Source organism: Erpetoichthys calabaricus, chromosome 2 (assembly GCF_900747795.2).
Source record: "Erpetoichthys calabaricus chromosome 2, fErpCal1.3, whole genome shotgun sequence".
Lineage (NCBI taxonomy): Eukaryota > Metazoa > Chordata > Cladistia > Polypteriformes > Polypteridae > Erpetoichthys > Erpetoichthys calabaricus.
In genome coordinates this window covers 320942821-320958970 of record NC_041395.2, presented here as the reverse complement: position 1 = coordinate 320958970, position 16150 = coordinate 320942821, and the positions used below count along the sequence as shown (strand labels likewise).

At 43.0% G+C, this 16150-nt stretch overlaps 1 protein-coding gene across 1 annotated transcript in view; it reads left to right on the top strand.

Moving 5' to 3' along the window:
* The window catches only part of tspan15 (tetraspanin 15), a 296584-nt gene that overhangs the window by 154177 nt on the left and 126257 nt on the right, over nucleotides 1-16150 (top strand). The gene's annotated exons all lie outside the window — the stretch shown is intronic.

Genomic DNA, 16150 nt, shown 5'->3' with positions numbered 1-16150 from the left:
ACTTGTCACCCATAGTACTCTACATAGGGACTCGATATCACTGGCACTAACACACATATACAGGTGTTCAAGCACAAAGGCTCAATTCCCTTTTGCTTATATGCCAATTACCAGACAAATAATGTTTTACTTCTACCACAGTTGTTTCTTCATATTGAGGTGCCTTGATAAGCCTGTGGGCAAGAGAGAAGCATTTCCGCTTACAGCAAGTGCCCTAATATTTACATCAGTCATTCAAGATATAAAGACGATGTATTGAAATATTAAAGCAACGTAGTAAAAAAAATACCAAATAGAAGAAGGTAGAAATAAGAGGCAAAGTTTGGATGCATATAGTCTTAGAAAAGCTTGCTGAAAATCAGCATTATGAAGGGTGGATATTGTCCTTAGTGGCTTTTAGATTTAGCCATCGGCTTTATTCACAGGCTATGTTCTCCAATGTCCGGATCAGGCGGTCTCTTGTCTTGGATCTTTGATGTCACTTCTTATGATGGTTTGCTTTTGTTGCCTTCTATGGTCCCCAGGACGAGCCATATTTATTACATATTCACATGGGAGTTTGACACATGTGACACTGCAGACATCTGATTGGCTGGCTGTCATTATGTTGGATGACTCAAAAGTCTTTGATACTTTTATGCGCCTGCATACTGCTTTTCTTTCTCAGGCTGTAACTAATTGAAACAGCTTCATTAAAGTTATGAATTACTTGTATAAGAAAGGATGTTTGCAATGGTAATTGCCCCTGTAGTTTAAAGCCTGTAAATTCACTTCACTGATTAATTGCAGCAAAAAATATTGAAGCTCTTTAAACTTCACAATTGTTCTTACATGAGGAGACATGGAAACAGAAATCATAAAGATTATTAGAGGGACAGAGATAATGAGATAGCAGAACTGAATCGATTCAGACCTTAGCTAGACATATAAGAACAGAAGTGAATTGAGTGGAGACTGGAACATTCCATGCCCTCGAGAAGTCATCAAAAAGATCTCCATGTGAGTTGGTACCTGTATGGAAAGGAGTTGGTAGACCCACCTAGCTATGAAAGCTCAAGAGTATTGGAGTGAACAGAAAATGTCACCGTTGACTAACAGCAATGCTGTGTATGTTCAGGATATGTTACTCTGCTTCTTTAGGTCTCTTTAGAGTTAAATGTTGCCAAAGGTCTAGGCTGCCAGATCTGTGCTGTGAAGGCCTCATTTAACTCTGCTGCCTAAGAATGTGCACGTCTTTGGAGGTCCTTTTTTTTAATGTAATGAGCCCCTTACAGACTACAACTTTGTAAATGTCAGAGTTATTTGCAGATTGACCTTTCACATTTTCCTAAGGGATCCACATGTTCATTAGGACTAAATAAGCAGTCAGTAGCTCCAGTCTCTGCTCTGCAGTGTTGCATTGTTTGTGCTCGTGGAATAACCTGTACAGAGAATATTGTTGCTTTTGCAGCCTGGTTTATTTTCTTTCTTTGGTGATGTGAGGTATAAGCTTGCACTCTTACTGTAATGCCATGGTCATATGCTGCACTGCAGTTCTTACTCCATTTTCTAGTTCCATTGCAGGATTGGAGCTAGTGATGAGACAGTGATGCTGAGTTCATGTGCGATCTGATTTTTCAGAGCTCCAACTTGTGATGTTGCACCTTCCCACTTTGGTGCGTCGTTGTGAATTTCCGTCTGAGTTTTTGGGGAAGCGCGAGATCACTGCTGATTGTTACTTGATATAAAAAAAAATTAAAGATAAGCTGTATTTTTTGTGAAAGTGGAGCACAAGTTAAATGTAAATCTCTTTGCTTCTAATGCAGTTTGATGACAAAATGGCATTTCTGGCTGACCAGTGTAATGAACGGCACACAAAAATTGAACGAGGATCCTTACCCAGTTGGGAGTCCAGTGCAATAGAAGGTACAGAGGAGATGAGGACTGGTGAATATTTTCTCCCCCAATATACTAGATGGCAGCATCCCTGGGTTAGGATTCCCACACAGACACCTATAAGGCATGCTGGGACTTGTAGTCCAGTGGGGGCAGCCCTGTTGGGTTATGTAGAGGCCACCTCTGAGAGCTACTGGGATTCACAATCCCTACTTTCAGGGACATCTGTTTGACCCCTCAGTGCCTCCAGTGGGCTATGCCTTAGCACCAATAGTACTCCCAAGTCATAGATAAAAGAAGGCTCTCAATCTCCGCCCCAGGCGAGTCAGAGTCGAAGCAGAAGAGGAATAATTTGCTTTGGTGTATTTTGATAAGGAAAAACCATATATATGGTTTTTATATATATATACCGGATACCCGTATTTCCCGTCTGTTCAATATTGCGTGAATACAGGACTACTCTTGTTGTGCCACAGCTTTGGAATCTTGGAAATCCTAACCAGCACAGTAAACCTAATTCTTGTGTTTTTTGACCATCGTGACCACTTTTCTAAAGATGAATTGTGGTGATGCCAAATATGAAAATGGATATTGTATCAATGAAGGCAAATTGAAAAGCCAGAGACAGACATGTTTCTCACTGTGTGGCGGTGGTGCAGTTGAGGTATTGTGCCTGTACTCTCCAGTAATGGGACTCGTCTTTCCTCTTTAGTCCTTCATTTGTCACATAATCATTTAACCCCTATTTTGCCATGGCAGCTGTGAATGATGTTTCTTCAACTGTGAAATAAAGATAGATAGATAGATAGATAGATAGTACTTTCTTTGTCCCAAGAGGGACATTTTGGCAGATGTTTGATTTGAGTTTAGTGTAAAGCTGTGGAGAAGTGGTCATGACACTTTTGAAATGCTCAGTCAAGCATACGGAGGTGAGTCCATATGCAGGCATTGATATTCTGGTGGTGGATGCATTTCAAGAGCAGAATGGATGGAATTTTTCATCTCATGAACAGATGTGGATTAAACAAAATCTATGGCCCCTGCCTTAAAGCAATTTTAAAAAATTTTCAGTTCTGAATGTCATTGAGTTTTTTGAGCATCGTGTGAAGACTTTTCAGTCAGGCCTCATGTAGAACTGTAAATTTGGCAGAAGCCTTTACTTATTCAGTCCTTGGGGACTCCTTGTGGATACAAGTTTTTTGTTCCAAATAATTTCAAAATTAATGAGTTTTTTTTTTTTTTTTTTTTTTTTTACCTTTAATTGATCTGATTGTTTAATGAGTAATTTCCCTATTATTTTACATTCAGAAGAGTACATTAGTGATTAATTTACATATATGTGAAATTAAGAAATATTTGTATTTTTGCCCTATCTTTATATGCTTAATTCTGTTATTTTTATTTTACTTTTTGTGTGGAGTTTGCGCTCTTAATTGTATCTGAATATAATAAGCATAGCAGAAAAACAACACAAATGGCTAAAGGGCAACTAATTGTTATCCTCTTATGTGCTTATTAATAAATAGTGGCATAAAAAACAGAAAAAGTGACAAGAAAAAGTCTGTACTTCTGCTTCATTCAGTAAAAATTGAACATAACCAATTTTTAATTTCTGGATTGATTAAAAAAAACAACCCCACAAAACTGGGAAGTAACAGCTTTCATAATTTAAAAAAAAAAAAAAAACTGAATAGGACTACTTCCAGCCTTTTCGTTGCAGGTTCGATAGCATCTATCTATCTGTCTAATCTATCTTATCTCTCTATCTATCTTAGGTAGGTAGGTAGGTAGCAGTCACTTACACGGTACTAAATTTTTCCATCCATTTCTTAATCTGCTTAGTTAAATGGGCTGTCTCATTTAATCTACAGTTAACCTGATGTTATATCATTATTGCATGGTTGAAAAATATGGATACTCTGAGATAAAAGTAACACAGACTCCAACAAATCCACACAGATATAAACTTATCAGTCTATCATTTATGAAACATTTTTCATTCAGGTTTAGGCTCATGGAGTGACAGAGCTTATCCTTATGCCTGAAACACAAAACTGGAGTCAACTCTGACCTCGGTTCCTGTGCAATACAGAGCACACTTCTACACATCATAAGCATCTTTTTGGATGATGGAGTAGTCTCAGGCATGCACAGTTAATTTAAAACATGTAGACATTGCAAAGAAGGCACCCAGATCCAAGTGCCTAAGAGGTGACAGTTCTACCTGGAATGCTACTGCGCTACTTTATAAACAAGAAGGATCATGTGCGTGCATGTGTGTGTGTGTCTACATTTTGGTTTTTTTTTTCCCTCCTCACCCTCAAGCACTAAGTCTATTTAGTTGTTAAATTATCTTCTCAGCTATAAAATGTGTTAAATATGCCTCTTTACTGTCTTTGTGGTGTTAAGTGTCAGCTTGGTAACACAAAACACAGCAGAATGCAGTCTTGCCTGCTGTGATGAGGACAGGCCCCTTACTGAGTGAAATGGCATGAAGCGGCTAAAGAGAGTCTGCTGGAGTTAACATGGGGAAGTCTAGCGGATTGCAGGCGTCAGTCTCATTCTGCTCAACAGTTTTTTTTTATATTCAAGTGCTCCTATCTGCTGAAGATGTGCAAGCAAGCAGATACGTTGACAGAATCCTCCTGTCAGTCTGAATTTATTTGATGAAACTTGAACCTGAAATCTTCTCTAAGTCAAGCATATTATGTATTATCTTGTTCATCTTCATCATTCTTCATTTAGCAGTTGCCTTTACCCAGGGTGACTTATAAAAGCAAGCCATAATACATTCAATGAGTAATTGCAAAGTTAACCGAGAACAGAATTTGAAGTGAAGCACAAGAATTTTGTCCATTAACTGTATTAGATGAAAAACTAAAGTTCAAGCAGTAATAATTTACTTGATAATGAAAGCCTTTACCACACTTACATGACTTTTAGTTGAAGAGCATGTTGCACTTAATGCTGCACCTTCTTGCCATAGCTAAAACGGCAGAGCATGACGTACAGTATTACTATTTCTCGGCGCTGCAATTAAATTGCAAGGTTGACACAATTTGTCAGCCAATCAATGCAGAGCACTGTGGTTTGGGTGGGAGATGGTGTCCTCTTAGACACTATTAGTACTTTTGGGTCACCTAAAGAGAGGGAAGCCAACCCAAACATGTAGATTATAGAGTATAGTGCCACATCTTCTGTAGCATCTTTCATCATAGAACTGCTTGGAATACTGCAATGACTATTAAACACAAAGTGACAGAGAGAAATAAGGTACAGAAATCATACAAAACACTAAATAATAGTTTTAAGAATCAGCTAAGAGTACAGTGGAGGGCAAAAATAGATGTGGAAACTGATATTTATGTATGGAAAGAGGCACAGCCAAAGGGTCCAAGAAATGTAGTGTTGGGGGAGTTTTATCACACACAAGTGTCAGAGACCAGACTGTGGACAAGTTGAAACAATTGGACGTATGATCTGAGAGTGTAACTGGACACAAGTAGTGTGGGCTGATGTGGAGGGATTACTGGGAATGGTGTAGGGCTCAATTTGTTTGTCATGTGAGTTGAGTTTGAGAGAAGAAGCACTTAGCAGATGTGTTAGAGCTCAGGAGAAGCCTTTTTGATCTGCATACTGATTAATATGGCAAAGAAGAGAATATGGGCTGCCAGTAGTATTCTTATAAACAGAAGTGTGACCAGAGAGGTTAGATGGATATAAAAGTGTACAGTATAGGGAAAAGTAGGAGGAGGAGAAAGTAAAGGGAGAAGTGGAGACATTTGGTTAATAAGGAGAAATGATGGGGATTGTGAATATTGGAAAGTGAAATATGAGTCTTTTAAATAGAGATGAAAGTACAGTAATTACTTCTCAATTCTGTGGGGGTTAGGGGTGCAGGATCTCTACAAATGTGAAAATCCACAATAAAATTTTGAGCCATGTACATTCCAAGTTTATTGCCCTAAATAAGATGCAAAAAGTTTTGAGAAACGATCACCACACAAGCAAAATCACGTTTCTCAGACTGGCTGCCAAGACAAAGATGTGTGGTTCACATAAACAAGCAAACACAGAACAAGAACATAAATCCAGAGAAAACTGTAATCCAGTTGTGCAGCAAAATGTTATAACAAAAACATTCTGCTGGTTTGCTATGGCTCATTTTTAAATTTAGTGCCTTCATCTTACCTAGTAGTCCGTATGGGAAATGCCAAAGCTGCCCAATGATGTAGTTTTCCTGGAGTTGCAGTCCATTTAAGTAGAAGGGATATGGCATCTGCAGTTTTAGGCAACAAGTCACAAGGTCACATGAAAAGAAAATTTCTGCTCAGGATTAACAGTGTACCCAAAATACCAATAACTCTCAAAATAATATCCATTTAATTATTGATGACAAACCCGAGGACAGACTGAAAAGCAAATCATAAACTTGCAAAGGGCTGACTGTATTTAAAGAAGGGCTTTAGAGAAAATGTGTGGGTTTGAAGATAATAGTGCAATGTTTCAGCCAGCATTTTTCCCCTGGCCAGTGTTCAAAGTCATGGTGCCTGCAGGTCCAGACCTTTCATCAATTGAAAACATTTGGCCCATCATGAAACAAAAAATACAACAAAGACGACCCAGGACTATTGACCAGCTAGCATTCTATATCAGACAAGAATGGGACAAGATTCCTCTCCCAAAAGTCCAACATCTGGTCTCCTCAGTTCCCAGATATTTATGGACTGTTGTTAAAAGAAGTGGAGATGCTACACAGTGTAAAACATGGCTCTGTCCCAACTTTTTTGAGGCGTGTTGCTACCATCAAATACAAAATTATTTTAATCTTTTCTTAAAATGGTACATTTTCTCAGTTTAAACATTTGGTATATTTTCTATGTTCTATTGTGAATAAAATATGGGTTTATGAGATTTGGAAATCATTGCATTCTGTTTTTATTTACATTTTACAGTGTCTCAACATTTTTGGAATTGGGGATGTATAACACTATCTAACCCATTACATCTCATCTGGGTTTACAGGGTCTAAAGCACACAGCACTGGACACAAAACAGAAAGTATGGGCACAAGCAGGCACCCACAGCAGTCCAAATTAGAATTGTGAATTACCCTAAACTTCATAACTTTGGGATTGTCTGATGAAAACCCACACTGACATTAGGAGATTATACAGGATTGGAAACCAAGATGATGGACACATGAAGCAGCAGCAGTAGCCTGTATTCCACCGGGCCACTCAGTTAATTTAATTAAAACAAGAAGCAGAAAAGCCCACCTTCTCACTCTTTTATGATGAGCTCACTGTTGGAGTAGGGGGATTTCTGTTGCCTTTTGGGTATTTAAAAAAGAAGAGTCTATTCAGCTGAAAGTGACTGATGAATGAAAGCTAATTGGGATCCGAGTTAGGATAAAATGAAAATTATTTAATTAGAGAGGGGATTGTACTCAAGTAAACCAACTAGAGGTTCAAATTTGAATCAACAAAGTATGGAAAATGCGCTATATAAATAAAGTGTATTATTATTATTTATTATTATAAAGTGAGTGTGGCAGTGCAGCAAAGGTTTCGAAGAGGATGTTGTCCTCCCCATTGACTTACTGTGACCAGGAGTGAATCGCTTCAAGTTCAGATTTCTTGTCACATATATGGAGTATATACATAGTGAAATTGCTATTTGATGTCTGACCTTCATCTACCTGTTCTGCACTGCTAGAATTGTGAATAACCGCACAGTAAAGCACTTCAGTTTGCTGCTCTAATTATAAATAGGTACTGTATTAAAGCTTCTTTGATTATTTGTGGATTCATTCATTTGCCTTTCTGAGTAATTTTAGTCGTTATAATGCGGCTCAACCTCAATAACATGAATGCTAACAAATGTCAGTCAAACTCTGTTTTACCCAACCCCATTCATATTCCACATAGTAGGCAACGCAGTGCAGTATCTTCTAAAAGCACTAGACTGTGAAGCACAAGGTTGCTCTTTCAAGCCTTGGGTTGACTCACCATGAAACCGTGAGTGAGTCACTTAATCTGTGTGTACTCCAATTATCGAAATATATGAAGAATTGCAATGTGAGGCACTTTCAAATGGCATGTGCACACTCTGCTGAAATGCTTTACCTTGCAGTTATAGTGTGTAAGTGTGTTCTGAAATGGTGGCACCTCATTCGGGTATAGTTCCTGCCTTATGTCCGATGCTGCAGGCCTGAGCGCTGGCAAAAACCACACATCAAAATTGGAATTCAAATTTGAAAATACTATGATTGCATGTGTCCTTCAATAAAGTAGCACAGCATCCAGAGTTCTTTCCTATCTTGCTCCCTTCAATGGACTAAATGAACAGTCAAGGATTAGGTGAAGAGTATCAAATAGCAAAAGGGAATTAAAATATAGTGGTGTGCAAAAGTATCCATCCATCCATCCATCCATTTTCCAACCCGCTGAACCCGAACACAGGGTCACGGGGGTCTGCTGGAGCCAATCCCAGCCAACACGGGGCACAAGGCAGGAACCAATCCTGGGCAGGGTGCCAACCCACCGCAGGACACACACAACCACACCCACACACCAAGCACACACCAAGCACACACTAGGGCCAATTTAGAATCACCAATCCACCTAACCTTTGGACTGTGGGAGGAAACCGGAGCACCTGGAGGAAACCCACGCAGACACGGGGAGAACCCAGGAAGCGAACCCGGGTCTCCTAACTGCGAGGCAGCAGCACTGCCACTGTACCGCCCACCAAAAGTATTCAACCCCCTTGAAAGTCGTCATAATTTTCTGCATGACAAAAGATTTGTACACATACCTTATTTATCCATTCAGTATTTTTGATGTAAATTCTTAGACTGTAGCAATGCATTTCCAAAGTCAAAATAAATAATTTTCTGTAGGTGTTTAACTGAAGAAGAAAAACCCCAAAGTTAGTGTTTGCAAACTTCAAGCTCTACACATTCATATTTTATTGAGAACCCTTTTGCTGCAATAATAGCCTTCGTTCTTTTGGAGTATGTAACAATGCCCCAGTTTTCCCCATTCTTCATGACTGATTCTTCTCAATTCTTCTTGGCAGAATTGATAGAGCCCCTCTGGGTTGGTGGGATGGCACCTCTGGACAGCAGCTTTCAAACACAGCCACAGTATTCTCAATAGGGTTAAGATCAGGGCTTTGACTTGGCCATTCCAAAACATTCATCTTTGTTTCTGAACCATTCCAGTGTTGCTTTGGCCTTATTCTGAGGTTCACTGTCATGTTGAAAGATGAACCTTCTCCTGAGCAGTAGCTTCATAGCAGACTGGAACAGGTTCTCCTGCCATGTTGGCCATTATTTGTGTCCATCCATTGTCTTGTCTACTCTGACAAAATTCCCAGTCCCAGCACATGAAAATCATCCCCATGTCATGATGCTTCTACCGTCATATTTTCACCATAGGTGCGGTGTTTCTTGAGGCATGGGCAGTGTTAGTTTTACACAACACATACACTTTGAAGTGTGACCAAAAAGTTCTGTTTTGGTCTCATCTGACCATAAAATCATCTCCCACGTCTTAACTGGGTCTTTCTCATGCTTTGTAGCAAATGCCAAATGTGCTTTTATATGAACCTTTTTAAAGAATGGCTTCTTTCTTGCTCCCCTCCCATAGAGGTCTATTTTATGGGGGGCTCTTGAAGTTGTGGACCCCTGCACCTTCACTCAAGTTTCACCCAAAGTACATTGCAGATTTCTAAGAGTGACAATTGGATTTTTAGTGGCCTCTTTCAGCAATCGAAGTCTTACTCTGAGGGACGGCCTGTTCTAGCAAAAGTCTGGGTGCTATGATGAACCTTATTTTTACTTTCTGATAATTACTGTTACTTTCTGATGATTGACTCAACAGTGCTTAATGGGACATTCAAACTCTTCAGTATTTTTTGTAGCCATTTTTTGCGTTGTGCATTTCAATGATTTTGTTTGTCACATCAACAGATGCCCCTTTGTCTTCATTTTATATCCAGAAAGATAGAAAGGACTCACAAGTAGTACCTAATTATGTTAATTATGACTATCAAATGTCTGTCACCTTTGTGTCATTTGTAATTAATTTATCACTTGTGTAAACCTGAAGATTCCAAAGCACAGATTTTTAATTACTTATGCAAACGCTAACTTTGGAGTTTATTTCTACAGTTAAATATCTACAAAAAATGGTTTATTTGGACTTCGGAAATGTATTTTTACAGGATAAAAGTTCACATTAAAAATACTGAATTAATAAATCTGTGTAGAAATCTTTTGTTGTGCAGAAAGTTAGGGTTACTTTCAAGGGGATTGAATACTTTTGCACGCCACTGTATATAAGCAGTGAAATTACAATACATGAGGAAGTGGAGAACCTCCTAGCGGTAACGGGGACTACTAGGAAGGTACTGATTTAAAAATTGTAGAGAGTGAAGTGCTGCTCAGATTAGATACGCTGAAATCAAACAAATCACCAGGACCAGATGATATTTACCCTTGAGTTCTTAAGGAGGTTAGCGAGTACAGATATAAACGCTTGACACACATTTTTAGTTGGTCACTGCACACTGGTGAAGTTCCAGACTGGAAAATTGGAAAAATATTATCCCGCTATATAAAACAGGTGATCAGGCAGATTAAGTTAACTATAGGCCAGTAAACTTAATGTGTATCACAGGAAAATTAATGCAAGGAATTATTAAGCCCCTCCTTTAACCGTCACCTTATCGTGGTGGAGGGGTTTGCGTGTCCCAATGATCCTAGGAGCTCTGTTGTCCGGGGCTTTATGCCCCTGGTAGGGCCACCCAAGGCAAACTGGTCCTAGGTGAGGGATGAGACAAAGAGCGGTTAAACAAACCTCCTATGAAGAAAAACCATTTTGGACGGCGTTTTCCCTTGCCCGGACGCGGGTCACCGGGGCCCCACTCTGGAGCCAGGCCTGGAGGTGGGGCTCGATGGCGAGCGCCTGGTGGCCGGGCCTGCACCCATGGGGCTCGGCCGGGCACAGCCCGAAGAGGCAACGTGGGTCCCCCTTCCCATGGGCTCACCACCTATGGGAGGGGCCAAGGAGGTCGGGTGCAGTGTGAGTTGGGTGGTGGCCGAAGGCGGGGACCTTGGCGGTCCGATCCTCGGCTACAGAAACTGGCTCTTGGGACGTGGAATGTCACCTCTCTGAAAGGGAAGGAGCCTGAGCTAGTGCGCGAAGTTGAGAGGTTCCGGCTAGATATAGTCGGGCTCACCTCGACGCACAGCTTGGACTCTGGAACCAATCTCCTTGAGAGGGGCAGGACTCTCTACCACTCTGGAGTTGCCCCCGGTGAGAGGCGCCGAGCAGGTGTGGGTATACTTATTGCCCCCCAACTTGGAGCCTGTACATTGGGGTTTACCCCGGTGGACGAGAGGGTAGCCTCCCTTCGCCTTCGGGTGGGGGGACGGGTCCTAACTGTTGTTTGTGCGTATGCACCGAACAGCAGTTCGGAGTACCCACCCTTTTTGGAGTCCCTGGAGGGGGTGCTAGAGGGCATACCTTCTGGGGACTCCCTCGTTCTGCTGGGAGACTTCAATGCTCACGTGGGCAATGACAGTGAGACCTGGAAGGGCGTGATTGGGAGGAATGGCCCCCCTGATCTGAACCCGAGCGGTGTTTTGTTATTGGACTTCTGTGCTCGTCACGGATTGTCCATAACGAACACCATGTTCAAGCATAGGGGTGTTCATATGTGCACTTGGCACCAGGACACCCTAGGCCTCAGTTCGATGATCGACTTTGTGGTCGTGTCGTCGGACTTGCGGCCACATGTGTTGGACACTCGGGTGAAGAGAGGGGCGGAGCTGTCAATTGATCACCACCTGGTGGTGAGTTGGCTTCGATGGTGGGGGAGGATGCCGGTCAGGCGTGGTAGGCCCAAACGTGTTGTGAGGGTCTGCTGGGAACGTCTGGCAGAGCCCCCTGTCAGAAGTAGCTTCAACTCCCACCTCCGGCAGAACTTCGACCACATCCCGAGGGAGGTGGGGGACATTGAGTCCGAATGGGCCATGTTCCGTGCCTCTATTGTTGAGGCAGCTGACCGGAGCTGTGGCCGTAAGGTGGTCGGTGCCTGTCGTGGCGGCAATCCCCGAACCCGCTGGTGGACACCGGCGGTGAAGGATGCCGTCAAGCTGAAGAAGGAGTCCTACAGGACCCTTTTGTCCTGTGGGACCCCGGAGGCAGCTGATAGGTACCGGCAGGCCAAGCGGAATGCGGCTTTGGTGGTTGCTGAGGCAAAAACTCGGGCGTGGGAGGAGTTTGGGGAGGCCATGGAGAATGACTTTCGGACGGCTTCGAGGAGATTCTGGTCCACCATCCGGCGTCTCAGGAAGGGGAAGCAGTGCAGTGTCAACACTGTATATGGTGGGGATGGTGCGCTGCTGACCTCGACTCGGGACGTTGTGGGTCGGTGGGGGGAATACTTTGAAGACCTCCTCAATCCCATTAACATGCCTTCCAATGAGGAAGCAGAGCCTGGGGACTCAGAGGTGGACTCCCCCATCTCTGGGACTGAGGTCACTGAGGTGGTCAAAAAACTCCTTGGTGGCAGGGCCCCGGGGGTGGATGAGATACGCCCGGAGTTCCTCAAGGCTCTGGATGTTGTAGGACTGTCTTGGCTGCCACGCCTCTGCAACATCGCATGGACATCAGGGACAGTGCCTCTGGATTGGCAGACCGGGGTGGTGGTCCCCCTCTTTAAGAAGGGGGATCGGAGGGTGTGTTCCAACTACAGAGGGATCACACTCCTCAGCCTCCCTGGAAAAGTCTATTCAGGGGTCCTGGAGAGGAGGGTCCGTCGCATAGTCGAGCCTCGGATTCAGGAGGAACAGTGTGGTTTTCGTCCTGGTCGCGGAACAGTGGACCAGCTCTATACCCTTAGCAGGGTCCTGGAGGGTGCATGGGAGTTTGCCCAACCAGTCTACATGTGTTTTGTGGACTTAGAAAAGGCATTCGACCATGTCCCTCGGGGAATCCTGTGGGGGTACTCCGAGAGTATGGGGTATCGGCCCCCCTGATAAGGGCTGTTCAGTCCCTGTACGATCAGTGCCAGAGCTTGGTCCGCATTGCCGGCAGTAAGTCGAACCCGTTTCCAGTGAGAGTTGGACACCGCCAGGGCTGCCCTTTGTCACCGATTCTGTTCATAACTTTTATGGACAGAATTTCTAGGCGCAGCCAGGGTGTTGAGGGGGTCCGGTTTGGTGGGCTCAGGATTGGGTCACTGCTTTTTGCAGGTGATGTTGTCCTGTTTGCTTCATCAGGCCGTGATCTTCAGCTCTCTCTGGATTGGTTCGCAGCCGAGTGTGAAGCGGCTGGGATGAGAATCAGCACCTCCAAATCCGAGACCATGGTCCTCAACCGGAAAAGGATGGAGTGCCCTCTCAGGGTTGGTAGCGAGATCCTGCCCCAAGTGGAGGAGTTCAAGTATCTTGGGGTCTTGTTCACGAGTGAGGGAAGAATGGAGCGTGAGATCGACAGGCGGATCGGTGCGGCATCCGCAGTAATGCGGGCGTTGCATCGGTCTGTCGTGGTGAAAAAGGAGCTGAGCCGCAAGGCGAAGCTCTCAATTTACCAGTCGATCTATGTTCCTACCCTCACCTATGGTCATGAGCTATGGGTAGTGACCGAAAGAACGAGATCGCGAATACAAGCGGCTGAAATGAGTTTCCTCCGCAGGGTGTCTGGGCTTTCCCTTAAAGATAGGGTGAGAAGCTCAGTCATCCGGGAGGGGCTCAGAGTAGAGCCGCTGCTTCCGCATCGAGAGGAGTCAGATGAGGTGGCTCGGGCATCTGATCAGGATGCCTCCTGGACGCCTCCCTGGTGAGGTGTTCCAGGCACGTCCAACCGGGAGGAGGCCCCGGGGAAGACCCAGGACACGCTGGAGGGACTATGTCTCTCGACTGGCCTGGGAACGCCTTGGGATTCTCCCGGAAGAGCTAGAAGAAGTGGCCGGGGAGAGGGAAGTCTGGGCATCTCTGCTCAAGCTGCTGCCCCCGCGACCCGACCTCGGATAAGCGGGAGACAATGGATGGATGGATGGATGGAATTATTAAGGAAAAGATTAAACAACACATGGCAAGTACAGGAGTTTTACTGAACAGTCAGCATGGGTTTAGAAGAGGGAGGTCATGTTTTACCAACATGCTGGAATTCTATGAGGTAGCAATAAGGGGATATGATCAAAGTGGAGCATATGATATTATTTATCTGGACTTTCAGAAAGCATTTGATAAGGTGCCGGATGTAAGGTTGAGCAAAAAACTAAAAAGTGGGAGTTTAGGGTGATGTGTTTAGAATTGGCTCAGAGACCGGAAGCAGAGGGTGATGGTGCGAGGAACATTATCAGAATCGGGTGATGTAAAGAGAGGTGTCCAACAGGGGTTGGTGCTAGGGCCACTGCTATTTTTAATATATATATATAAATGATTTGGATAGGAATATAAATAACAAGCTGGTTAAGATTGCAGATGATAGCAAGCTGGGTGGATTGGTAGATAATGTCAAATGCGTTGAATCATTACAGAGGGACTTGGACAGCATGCAGACTTGGGCAGATTTATGGCAGATGAAAGTGAATGTCAATTAAATGTAAAGTATCACACATAGAAAGTAAAAATGTTAGGTTTGAATACACAATGGAAAGTCTGAAAATTGAAAGTACACCTTATGAGAAGGATTTAGGAGTCATAGTGGACTCGACATTATTAACTTCCAGGCAGTGTTCAGAAGCCATTAAGAAAGCTAACAGAATGTCAGATTATATAGCACGTTGATGTGTGGAGTACAAGTCCAACAAGGTTATGCTTAAGATTTATGACACACTGAAGAGGGCTTGTTTAGAGTACTGTGTGCAGTACAAAAAAGACATAGCAGTGCTAGAAAAAATCCATAGAATAGCTTCTAGGCTGAGTCTAGGCCTACAGGGGATGAGTTATGGGAATTAGGGGATGATTAAATGAGCTGAGCCTTTTCAGTTTAAGCAAAAGGAGATTAAGAAGTGACATGACTGAAGTGTTTAAAGTTATGAAGAGAATTAATCCAGTGGGTCAAGACTGTGACTTTAAAATGAGTTCATCAAGAACATAGAGACACAGTTGGAAACTTGTTAAGGGTAAATTTCACACAAACGTTTTTCTTTAGACAGAGAACCACAGACGCATGGAATAAATGACCAAGTGGTAGACAGTGTGACTTTAGAGACTTTCAAAACTCCGCTTGATATTTTTTGGAGGAATTAAGTGAATAGGACTGTCAAGCTTTGCTAGACTGACTAATCTGTTCTACTCTAAATTTTTCCATTATTCTAATGTTATGAAACTAATTCAACTTCTTGATTTTGTTTGACAATTTAAATCAAATCCAATGATTATTGTAGTTGTTCATTTATTTTGTAAATATTTGTATTGTGTCCAATTAGAAAATGTAATCCTCACCAATTTAATGGCCATATTCTGGGTTGGCCCAAGTTAGCCAGTTGACCCCAAATCTTTTCCTCCAGTCTCAATGGTTCTGGGCATCTTTTAGGGTGAGATCTCCTCTTCTCATATCTTTTAACATGATGTTGTATTTGGCCTCCCTCTGGGATTCATCTTCTTTGCCTCCATCTTTGTGCACCTCCTGACTCAATCATCCTCTGTCTTTCACTCCACATGGCCTAACCAACTTGGCTCTCCTTTGCACAACACCTGTAACCTCCACAGCAGGGTTTTCTCTTAACGTTTCAGTCATCTTACCCTCCCTCTTTGACACTTCACGCATCCATCTGATCATTCTTGTCTCCATTGCTTCCAGCTTTGCAACTTGTGTAACATTTTTCATGTTCTTTTGAGTTTATTATTTTTTTTTACAGTTTAAAAGAATTGGTGGTATACAATTGTCATCCAAAAGAAATGTTTAAATTTAGCAAAGCCTGTAATATATATATATATGTTGTGGAATATGACCCGGACACAGACAGGCAGACACCTTTAAATTACCCCACACACATTTATTTTGGGTCTCCATTACCATACACAAAGTCCAAATATGCACAAGTTACTCACAAGCCCCCAATACCCCACAGTCCAGGCCAATCAATAATGCCACTGTTTCTTCAGACCGCCTCCTTCTCTCCTTCAGCAACCTTGTCCTCTCTTCCACCTGACTCAAGTCCATTTCTGAAGGGAGGCGGCCCCTTTAAATAACTACCCGGATGTGCTCCAGGTGTGTTCCCGGCAATCTCCCACCGACACGCCCCAGTG